General features: G+C 44.5%; 1 protein-coding gene across 1 annotated transcript in view; it reads right to left on the bottom strand.

Moving 5' to 3' along the window:
* NGLY1 (N-glycanase 1) overlaps positions 1-7,541 on the bottom strand; it is an 84,724-nt gene extending 77,183 nt beyond the window's left edge. Inside the window, exon 1 of the mRNA XM_082259788.1 lies at positions 7,535-7,541. The gene's annotated coding sequence lies outside the window, so the exon portion shown is untranslated. The remainder of the gene's footprint in view (positions 1-7,534) is intronic.
* Positions 7,542-12,151: the final 4,610 nt, after the last annotated feature.

Here is a 12,151-nt window from a genome sequence, read left to right on the forward strand (position 1 = left end):
GGGGTCAGTGCATGTTTTAGAGGGTTGGGGAAGATGCCAGAAGAGAGGGAGAGAAAAAAGTGGTGGGTTAAAGAGTGTAGGATGGAGCAAAAGGTTGACTAGTATTTGCAAGGTAACGGGGTCCAGGGGGCAGGTGGTTAGATGGGATTTAAAAAAATGGTTTAGTGACTCCTTTTACAGTAGCAGGGTTATACAAGTGAAGTCTTGAGTATGAAGGTGGATACGGAATGTAAGGTGGGGGAGATTTCTGTACAGTGAAGACCTCATCACCAATTGTATCAATCTAATTTTTGAAATGATTAACAATCTCCTGGGCAGTGAGTGGAGGCAGTAATGGACGAAGTAGAGAGTTAAAGGTAGGAAAGAGTTGACAGGGGCTGTGTGGGAGGGTGTTAATGAGAGTGATAAAATAGGTCTGTTTGGCAATGTGGAGGCAGGAATTGTATTGGTTGAAGTCTTGCTGGGACTTAAATGGATTGTAAAGTTTTTTTTCAGTTAAAAATAACAAACATGTTATACTTACCTCCTCTGTGCAGTGGTTTTGCACAAAGCAGCCTGGATCCTCCTCTTCTCGGGTCCCTTTTTGGGTGCTCCTGGCCCCATCTTCCTGTTGAGTGCCCCCACAGCAAGCAGCCACAGCGCCCTCTGTCTATTCAGACACAGGAAACTGCGGCTAGGGCCCACCCCCTCTCTTTATTGGCTCACTGACTTTAAAGGACAACAGTCAGAGCGAATGGCGTGGTGCTGGGGTCTTAGCCAATGAGGAGGAGAGTCCCAGGCAGCCGAGTCTCTCCTGCAACTCCTTTCAGGTAAGGGTGGTCCCAGCGGAGGATTCGCCGCGGGATCACCCTTACGGGAAGAGGTTCCCCCCCCCGCCACGTCCCGGGTCCTTTTCCCCGCTTACCGGACCCGCCGGCAGTGCGAAAAACGATCCGGTCCCGGATTAGACAGGAAGTTGAGTGAGGGCAAGATGGCCCCCACACGACTCTATGGTCTTGGAGGACCGGGAGCGACGTCAAACGTCGTTGCCTAGCAACCGGCTTAAAGAGCCGATTATTTTTTTTAACCATTTTTTTTTTTTAAGTGCACTTGTGAGATCTGAGGACTTTTTGACCCCAGATCTCACAATAAAGAGGTCCTGTCATGGCTATTTCTATTACAAGGGATGTTTACATTCCTTGTACTGTAATAGGAATAAAAATGTTAATTTAAAAAAAAAAAAAAAACTGTGTAAAAATCAAAAATAATAAATAAAAAAAAAATGTAAGCGCCCTGTCCCCGTTAGCTCGCATGCAGAAGCGAACGCATACAGAATCCCCGCCCACATATGTAAACGGTGTTCAAACAACACATGTGAGGTATCGCCTGTGATTGTTAGAGTGAAAGCAATAATTTGAGCCCTAGACCTCCTCTGTAACTCAAAGCTGGTAACCTGTAGAAATTTTTAAAATGTCGCCTATGGGATTTTTAAGTACCAAAGTTTGTTGCCATTCCACAAGCGTGCACAATTTTGAAGCATGACATGTTGGGTATCTATTTACTCGGCGTAATATTATCTCTTACATTATGGAAAAAAATTGGGCTAACATTACTGTTTTCTTATGTTTTTAATTCAAAAAGTTAATTTTTTCCCCAAAAATTCAGTTTGGAAGACCGCTGCGCAAATACGGTGTGATAAAAAATATTGCAACGATCTCCATTTTATTTTCTAGTGTCTCTGCTTAAAAAAGAAAAAAAAAAAAAAAAATTTTAGCTTGTAGACACCAACTGTCAAAAATAGGCCTGGTCTTTAAATGGTTAATGTCTAAACCGATGGCAACAAAAGTGAGTACACCCCTTAGTAAAAATGTCCAAATTGGGCCCAATTAGCCATTTTTCCTCCCCGGTGTCATGTGACTCGTTAGTGTTACAAGGTCTCAGGTGTGAATGGGGAGCAGGTGTGTTAAATTTGGTGTTATCGCTCTCACTCTCTCATACTGGTCACTGGAAGTTCAGCATGGCACCTCATTGCAAAGAACTCTCTGAGGATCTGAAAAAAAGAATTGTTGCTCTACATAAAGATGGCCTAGGCTATAAGAGGATTGCCAAGACCCTGAAACTGAGCTGCAGCATGGTGTCCAAGACCATACAGCGGTTTAACAGGACAGGTTCCACTCAGAACAGGCCTCGCCATTGTCGACCAAAGAAGTTCAGTGCACGTGCTCCGCATCATATCCAGAGGTTGTCTTTGGGAAATAGACGTATGAGTGCTGCTAGCATTGCTGCAGAGGTTGAAGGGGTCAAGTCGTCCCAAAAGGAAGCATCTTCTAAAGATGATGCACATGCACCCCCCCCCCCCCCCATGTCCTGTGTGAATTATTTCTTTATTTTCTGATGAATTAGGATGTACAATGCATCATTACTGATGAGAGAACACTGGGAGGGAACCTATGATCAGCTCCTCCCATCCAGTATACACCCACTGGCTACACAGGAACAGTGCCCCTCCCTGGAAGTGATGTCATTAGCTTTCAGTAACCACACCCACTTGCAGCTTACATTACCACTTTCTACCTGGATGTCGGCTTGAAGAAGTGGTTGTACCCGGATCCGTTTCTTAGTGCCAGCGGTCGGCTTTCAGAAAGATAACTGATGCGGCTCAGCAGCCACTCAGCCTTTATCCCAGCGAGCTGGAGGGGACACCCCCCCCCCCTCCTGCTGCCCTGCCCGGGTCTTCCGTCCCACCGGGATACCTGAACAACCAGCCAACATATCCACTGGCTGGTTGGAGTCCCAAACAAAGCTGGATTCGTCTTTGATTGGGTCTCTAATCATGTAACCCGGAAGCAACATCCCTTCCAGTTTTCTCGGCTGCCAATGGCGCCGATTTAAAAAAAAAGTGTCAGTATTCAAAAATGCCTCATGACCCCAGATCCCTCCATAAAGAGTACCTGTCACTGCCTATTACTGTCACAAGGGATGTTTACATCCCTTATGACAGCAATAAAAGTGCTCAGATTTTTTTTTTTCAACGACTTCTGGACCGGAAGGTTTTACCCCCTTAATGACCAGGCCATATTTTGCAATTTGGCACTGCGTGAATTTAGCTGATAATTGCGCAGTCATGCAATGCTGTAGGGGGAAGGCTGCGGCAGTTCCCAAAGGTTTGGGTGGAATCAATCCAAGACAACTGGGTTATCTCCACCATTTTACAGGGGTACAAGCTGGAATTTCGGGTGACCCTGCCCTTCAGATTAGCCACAGCTCCAAGAGTTTTTACAAAAATCCTAGCTCCAGTATTGGCTGTTCTAAGGTCCCGAGGGATATCTATAATAGGATATCTGGACAATCTATTAATAATAGATCGATCGGCTTTGGCTCTAAGCCAAAATGTCCATCAGACAGTACAGTTCTTAGAACGTCTGGGTTGGATACTGAACTTGGTAAAGTCAACATTACAGTCGGTCTAGCATCTGGAATATCTGGGTCTTCTTGTGGACACAGCACAGGCAAAGATATTCTTGCCAGAGACACCATCTTCCCTAGTAACATCATGCAACAGCGTACAGTGGTGATCGAAAGTTTGGGCACCCCAGGTAGAAATTTGTATTAATGTGCATAAAGAAGCCAAGGAAAGATGGAAAAATCTCCAAAAGACATCAAATTACAGATTAGAAATTCTTATAATATGTCAACAAAAGTTAGATTTTATTTCCATCATTTACACTTTCAGAATTACAGAAAACATAAAAATGGTGTCTGCAAAAGTTTGGGCACCCTGCAGAGTTAATATCTTGTACTGCCCCCTTTGGCAAGTATCACAGCTTGTAAACGCTTTTTGTAGCCAGCCAAGAGTCTTTTAATTTTTGTTTGAGGTATCTTTGCCCATTCTTCCTTACAAAAGTCTTCCAGTTCTTTGAGATTTCTGGGCTGTCTGTCACGCACTGCTCTTTTAAGGTCTATCCATAGATTTTCAATTATGTTGAGTTCAGGAGATTGTGAAGGCCATGGCAAAACCTTCAGTTTATGCCTCTTGATGTAATCCCCCGTGGATTTCGAGGTGGGTTTAGGATCATTATCCATTTGTAGAAGCCATCCTCTCTTTAACTTCAGCTTTTTCACAGATGGCATCAAGCTACCATCCAAAATTTGCTAAAATGTTATTGAATCCATTTTTCCTTCTACTCGTGAGATGTTCCCTATGCGACTGGCTGCAATACAACCCCAAAGCTTGATTGATCCACCCCCATGCTTAACAGTAGGACAGAGGTTCTTTTCATTAAATTCTGTGCCCCTTCTTCTCCAAACTTACCTTTGCTCATTCCGGCCAAAAAGTTAAATTTTAACCTCATCGGTCCACAGAACTTGTTTCCAAAATGCATCAGGCTTATCTATATGTTCATTTGCAAAGTTCAAATGCTGATTTTTGTGGTGAGGACGTAGAAGAGGTTTTCTTCTGAAGACTCTTCCATGAAGACCATATTTGTACAAGTATCTCTTTATAGTGGAATAGTGTACCACAACTCCAGTGTCTGCCAGATCTTTCTGGAGAGATCGTGCAGTCAAACGTGGGTTTTGAATTGTTTTTCTCACAATCCTGCGAGCTGTTCTGTCTGATATTTTTCTTGGTCTTCAAGATCTTGCTTTAACTTCCACTGTTCCTGATGACTGCCATTTCTTAAATTACATTCCGAACAGAGGATATTGACTTCTGAAAACGCTTTGCTATCTTCTTATAGCCTTCTCCAGCTTTGTGAGCGTCAACTATTTTCAGTTTCAGTTTTCTAGACAACTGCTTAGAAGATCCCATTACGCTGTTGGGGCAAGGTCAGATGAGTCTGGGCATTTAAAACCTTTGAGATTGACATCACCTGGTCTTCCCAGACGATGATTGAGAACAATCCATGGCACTGGCAGGTCTCAGCCTTGCAAAGGGGGCAGTGCATGCTATAAATTCTGCAGGGCGCCTAAACTTTTGCAGACACCATTTTTTTGTTTTCTGCAATTTTGAAAGTGTCAATGATGGAAATAAAATCTAACTTTTGTTGATGCATAAGAATGTCTAATCTGTAATTTAATGCCTTTTGGAGATTTTTCCATCTTTCCTTGGCTTCTTTATGCACATTAATACAAATTTTTACCTGGGGTGCCCAAACTTTCGATCACCACTGTACGCTGTTGCATGATGTTACTAGGGAAGATGGTGTCCTCATTCGAGGCTATTCCCTATGCTCCATTCCATGCCAGACCCTTGCAGAGCAACATTCTGTCTACCTGGACCAGAAAGGTTCAGTCTCTGGACTGACCCATGTCTCTGGAACCAAGAGTATGTCAGAGTCTAAATTGGTGGATGTAGAAATCTAGAGAAAGGGAAATCCTTTCTTCCAGTGACTTGGAAGAATGTCACTACAGATGCCAGTCTCTCTGGCTGGGAAGCGGTTTTTGAGGAAGCCACTGTCCAGGGGAAATGGTCTTGGGTAGAGAAAGGTCCCCCCATCAACATTTTGGAAATCCGAGCAGTCAGTCGGGCTTTGAAATTCTGGACGTCCAGGCTTCAGGGTCACCCTGTCAGGGTACAATCCGACAATGCCACTTCTGTGGCTTATATCAACCATCAAGGAGGCATAAGGAGTCGGTCAGCTCAGAAAGAGATGGACTTCATCCTGTCTTGGGCAGAGAACTTTGTGCCATGCCTGACAGCAGTTTTTATTCCGGGAATAGAGAACCGGCAGGCAGACTTTTTAAGTCATCAACAGATGTTTCCGGGGGAATGGTCTTTACACCCCGAGATTTTTCAATCAATCTGCCTACGCTGGGGGGTCCCAGATGTAGATCTGTTGGCATCCAGGTTTAACAACAAGTTTAAGAAATTTGTGTCCAGGGATCCACTCGCAGTCGGAGTGGATGCTTTGGGGGCTCCTTGGGAGGAGTATTCCCTGATATATGCCTTTTCTCCGGTGCAGCTGATACCGCGTCTATTGTGCAGAATCCAGCTAGAGGGGAAACCAGTGATTCTGGTAGCTCTGGCATGGCCGAGGAGGGTTTGGTTTGCACAAATCCAGAGATTGGCAGTGACGAGGCCTTGGGCCCTTCCTCTGAGCCCGGACCTACTCTCTCATGATCCGATATTCCACCCTCCTGTACAGTCTCTAAATTTGACGGCTGGGCTATTGAAGCCTTAATCTTTAAGGAGCAGGGTGTATCTTGCCCTGCAGTTCATACACTGATAAATGTTAGAAAACCAGTCTCTAGAAACATTTATTACAGAGTCTGGAAATCCTACATTGCCTGGTATGAGGCCAGGAAATGGCATCCCTGCAATTATATAATTGGGAGAATTCTAGCTTTCCTTCAAGCAGGAGTAGATATGAAGTTAGCACTATCAAAGGGCAGATTTCAGCCTTATCCGTTTTCTTTCAGGTACCGATCGCTTCCCATTTGTTGGTTCAGACCTTCGTCAGGGAAATGTTAGGTTTGCTTCTGCCTGTGAAGCCACCATTATATCCTTGGGACTTAAATTTGGTTTTGGCAGTTTTGCAGAAACAGCCTTTTGAGCCTCTGGGGCAAGTTCCCCCGGTTCTTTTGACCAGAAAACTGGTCTTTTTGATTGCTATAACTTCAGCTAGAAGGGTATCGGAACTAGCAGCTCCTTCTTGTAATGAGCCATTCTTAATATTTCATCAAGATAGGGTGATTTTATGTCCACACCCAGGTTTTTTGCCCAAGGTGGTGTCCACCTTTCATTTAAATCAGGACATTATACTACCTTCCTTTTTTTCCAGATCCTCACTTATTGCATTCTCTTGATGTAATGCGTGCACTCAAGTTATACCAACAGGAAACCGCTTGGATTCGTAAGACAAAGAGCTTGTTTGTGCTGCCAGAAGGCCCCAGAAAGGGGTTGGCAGCATCTAAATCTATGATTTCTTTTAGGGATGCACCGAATAATCGGCGGCCGAACATTATTCGGCCGAAAATAGGGAAAATGGCACTTTCGGTGTTCGGCCGAATAAATCAAAAGGCCGAATAATTTAAGCCGAACAATGTCTCTCAACTCATTGCGGCTCGCGGTCCTCTATTATGTCCTCTGCAGTAACCCTCTGATATGTATGCATTCTCTGTAGCTTCCGCCCTGACCGCGGCTCGCGGCTCCCTTCCCGCTGGTGTCCTGTCCGGCCGCGTAGGGGGGTGTGACGTCACGCGCGCGTCCCGCCCCCTGCTCCTGACTGGCGGCTCCTTCACACTTGGTCCACGCCCCGCCCCCCCTGTTCGCGGCATTTGGCTCTGGCTGCAGTTATAGAGGTATGTGATGTGCAGCTGAGCACATTTGGGAGAGAAGAATACAGTTGCTGGCAGCTGCACAAGCATTAGTGTGCAGACTGCCATATGTTGTTGCCACAGTGCCCTATAAAGTGCCCCTTGACATAAAATGTGGCCATCAGCGTGCCCCTTATTTTATGCTAAGGGACATGCTGATGAGCATATTTTATGTTAAGGGGCACTCTGATGGGCATATTTCATTTTAAGGGGCACGCTAATGGGCATATTTTATGTTAAGAGCAATGCTGATTTAAATGTTTTGTTTTGCCCATCAGAGTGCCCCCTAACATAAAATGTGCCCATCAGCGTGCCCCCTGACATAAAATGTGCCCATCAGCGTGCCCCCTGACATAAAATGTGCCCATCAGAGTGCCCCCTAACATAAAATGTGCCCATCAGAGTGCCCCCTAACATAAAATGAGCCCATCAGCGTGCCCCTTATTTTATGCTAAGGGACATGCTGATGAGCATATTTTATGTTAAGGGGCACTCTGATGAGCATATTTTATGTTAAGGGGCACTCTGATGGGCATATTTTATGTTAAGGGGCACGCTAATGGGCATATTTTATGTTAAAAAATGTGAAACACCGCGTTCGGTATTCGGCCTTCGGCCTTCGGCCAAGCATTTTATTATTATTCGGCTTCGGCTTCGGCCAAGAATTTCATTTCGGTGCATCCCTAATTTCTTTATGGATTCACCAGGTTATTAGCCAGGCCTATGATTTAGTAGGGAAAGTTCCACCTTTTCCTGTAAAGGCACATTGTATCAGAGGAGTAGGTGCCTCTTGGGCACATAACCATCAGGCCTCTATGGCTCAGATTTGTAAAGTCGCGACCTGGTCGTCAGTGCATACGTTAACTAATTTTTATCGAGTGGATGTTGGGACCCAGAAGGAATCTGCATTTGGCCTGCAGTGTTCTGCAGGCAGTGGTGTAATCCTTTTTTGGGGTCAGAGGACAACCCTTTGTGAGGTCTGTCCGTGAGCGCATATAGAGTGTCTGACTTCCTAACAGACTCCGTAGCTACCAGGTACGTCCGTAGCTGCCAGGTACAGCGACGTATGGTATGTTGCTGTGCCTACAGCGGCCACTCATCTGCAGTAACATGCGGGCTGGTAGTTAGGTGGTTAATTGACAACTTTGTGTAAAAAAAAAATAAAAATAAATACATTTTTATTTTTATTCTGCATTTTCTAAAAACTTGTGAAAAAAAATATGAAGTCTTCAAAAGACTCACCATACTTCTTAGAAGATACCTTGGGGGGGTAGTTGCTTTCCAAAATGTGATCCCTTTTGTGGGTGTTTCCCTGTTGTCCTGCCATTTCAGAGACTCAAACATGATAATCAGGAAATTAGATGTGTAATTTATGTTTCTTGGAAGCCCAAAGGTGCTCCTTGGAATTTGGGCCCATCTATGCATCTAGGCTGTGAGAGTCTCACACATGTAGTATCCCCGTACTTGGGAGGAGTAGTAGAATGTGTTTTGGTGTGTATTACAGCTTCAAAAAATCACTATGCTTCTCACTAAATACCTTCTGACTGTCTGCTTTCCAAAAATTGGGTCATTTGGGTGGTAGTTGTACTGTCCTGGCATTTTAGGGCCTCAAGAAATGATATAGGCATTCAGTACATCAAGATTAATCTATTTTAAAAAACATATGCTGTGATTTGTAGATTCCATGACTTTCACTCTGACTAAAAGATGTACACTAATTTGTTGTTTTTCACCAAGAAAATGTAGCAGAATATATTTTTGGCTAAACGTATGAAGAAATATTTTGTTTGCAAAGTTTTATAACAAACCAAGAAAAATATATTTTTTTAACATTTTTGGGCTTTGTTTCATTTCATCTATAGCAAAGAAAAAAAAACTCAGTGGTGATGAAAGCAGAACTTTACCCAAAAGGGGAAGTCCTGCTTTTCTGCCACCTCCTCCCTCATCTATCATCGTTGGAAACAGATGACAGGTGCCAATTCCCACTTCTTCTGCTCGCATCGACAAGGCGATCTGAGTGGAAGTTGCCCCCACCCCCTTTGCCTGCGGCCTTCTGGGACCTGAGATGTGTCCCAGAAGGCAGCTGGCAAAGGGGAGGGCAACTTTCACTGACCAATAACAAAATAGAGCACTGCTCCTGCATGCGCAGTGGGAAGCCAGCTGTGAAGCTGCAAGGAGCTTGGATGAAGACCTGGAACTGTCAGTGAAACCGGTATTTACATATGTGGCCCCACAGAAGAAAACTCACCTGTGATATGTGAGGCTGGAAGGGGTTTAAATAAGTACCAAATATAGTAACTGTGATGCTCAAGCCTCATAAAATAACACAAAACTTCCTTTTCTTTCCCTTACTGAGTCCAGTCCTCCATTTGAGTCTCACATGCTGCCCATCTCAGGCACTGCAGGTCACTGTGGAAGGGTTTCAGTAAAAGGGATAATTCTGCCAATCGTGAAAGCAGTTGGCAGGACTAGGTATGGTCAGGTGCTGAGTGACCATGTACAGTTCTGGAAATTGGCAGTAACAACGCTAATAACCACACCCCCTACAACCCCCACCCACTGTAGTAGAAACATGCACAGACTACATGAAAGTTGCAACTATGCTCTGAATTCAGGAGCAGTGTAGCATTGTTGCCACACTCTCATAGAGAGCTGCATTAGATGGACTCCACTGACATGATCAACAAGTATTTGTGTGACTTTGTAGGGAGACTAAGCCCCAGTTCACACTAGAATAAGGTGTGGGGAAACTCGGGATCCCTGCGCATTTCACACAGCGTTTAACCGGTTGCCGACCGGCCAGGCAGAGTGACGTACCGGTACGTCACTCGCCTGTCACTTCCTTGTGAGCCAATAGCGGGCGAGCGCGTGCCCGCGGAGGCGCGCGCCCGCCGCGGCTCGTTCACAGGGAAGTTAGTGCGTGTGACCGGTGGACCCGATGTCCGCCGGTCACTCGCCGATCGTCGGTACAGAGGGAGAAAGTCAGGCGGCTGATGTAAACAAGCCGCCTGTCATTCTCCCCTGTGTAGAAACAGTGATCACACGGTTCTACTATGTAGGACCGTTGATCAGTGTTCCTACACTAGTAGCCACAGCCAATCACAGTAGAAAGCACGCCCCTAGGGACACACTTAACCCCTCCCTCCCCAATAAAGTTAACCCCTTCCCTGCCAGTGTTATTTTGCAGTAACAGTGCATATGTATAGCACTAATTACTGCAGTAATGTTACTGGTAACCCCAAAAGTGTCAAAAATGTCAGTCAAGGGTCCGATCTGTCCGTCGCAGTACCACCAAAAAAATTGCAGATCGCCGCCATTACGCGTTAAAAAAAAAAACACCAAAAATGACAGAAATCTTTCCCTTAGTTAGTAAACGCAATAACTTTTGCGCAAACCAATCAAAATACGCTTTTTGTGATTTTTTTTTTTTTGTGAGGGATCTATTGTTGCTGTAAAGCCCCGTACACACGTACCGATTGTCGGCCGTAAATATTCGATCGGCCGATTGTAGGCTTGTTAGTATGATGCTGCCGACAGCGCATTTTCGGCCGAACAGAATCTGTCGTGCAGGCATTAAAATTTTTGACAGACAGCAGATTAGCAAGACTGTGCATGCTCAGAAAAGAAAAAAGACAAGGAAAGTTAACCATCACATGACATCACTTCTGCAGTCGGCTGTTGTTGGCCGACAAAATTCGTGTGCAGTCTTTTGCAATTTTCAACAGACACGACAGCCTTGGACAAAAGACGGCCGATCGTTCGGCCGACGATCGGTACGTGTGTACGAGGCTTAAGTGTTCTATTGTTAGTGGCTGCAGGGGATCTATTTCACAGCCTTTCATTCCCAAATTCAATACAGACTACATTGCACAAAAAAAATGTCATTTTTCTGTATTCTCTAGGTAAAGGGTGGAACCAAAGGACGGTGCTTGGAGGTGGGTATGGGGCCAGAGACAAGGGGTGACTCAGAAAGGGGAAGTACCTGCACCTATTCTCTGAGAAAAAAAGCCCTGTTCATATTACTTAGGTTTGGTACATCTAAATCTTTAAGTCCAAATGCAGCTTATAAAAGTCGATAATTATGAGAAAGGATGCAAGAATGATCGTAGCGTACTGGTGTCAGCATCCTGCTGATGCGTTTTATCCAATGGGATTTCTTCAGAAGCGCTGAAGAAATCCCATTGGATGAAATGTGTCAGACGTTGCCTACGATCCGCGGCAACTTTTTTATTCACTCTGGAAGCTTTTTAGCGTTTTTACCTTGCGAGTATCAGTTTTAATAAACGTTGTACTACTGCAACGGACCTTCACTATGTGTGGCTCTGTCATTCTCTTTTGGTGCCATCATTTGCTTTTGTGAGAATATACGCTTATCCAGCCAACAAGTGTGGTCGTCTTCTGATCTGAATTGATTCCTGGCCAGCTGCGAGGCTTACCCCTGGTCATTGCCATATTGTATGGTGCATTTCCTACATGCTCATCACTTTCTTTTCTCTGGTAAGGAGATTTGATTGGCACTGTGGTGTGCTGCATTTTTTACACTGAAGCTGGTGCTGGGATTTCTTGCATCGTTTCTCATGATTATGGACTTTTATATCTTGTTATAGCGCTGCATTTGGACTTTTAGATTCTTGTGTTTTTTGCTTTTAACAAAAATGATGCTAGCCACTTTTTATTTCATGCTTTATTTGTTCTAGCGCGGATATCTCCCTCATCATACACATGTTTGGTACATCTAAAGTTGATTGTACAGTCAAATTATAATAATTGTATATAAAAACCTATGAAACATATTTGTTCTACCAGAATTGTTTTCCTATGTAATAGTATTCTGTTTGTTTTTCCTTTTCAGGCA

This window comes from Pelophylax lessonae, assembly GCF_965119305.1.
Source record: "Pelophylax lessonae genome assembly, chromosome: 5".
In the NCBI taxonomy this organism is placed as follows: domain Eukaryota; kingdom Metazoa; phylum Chordata; class Amphibia; order Anura; family Ranidae; genus Pelophylax; species Pelophylax lessonae.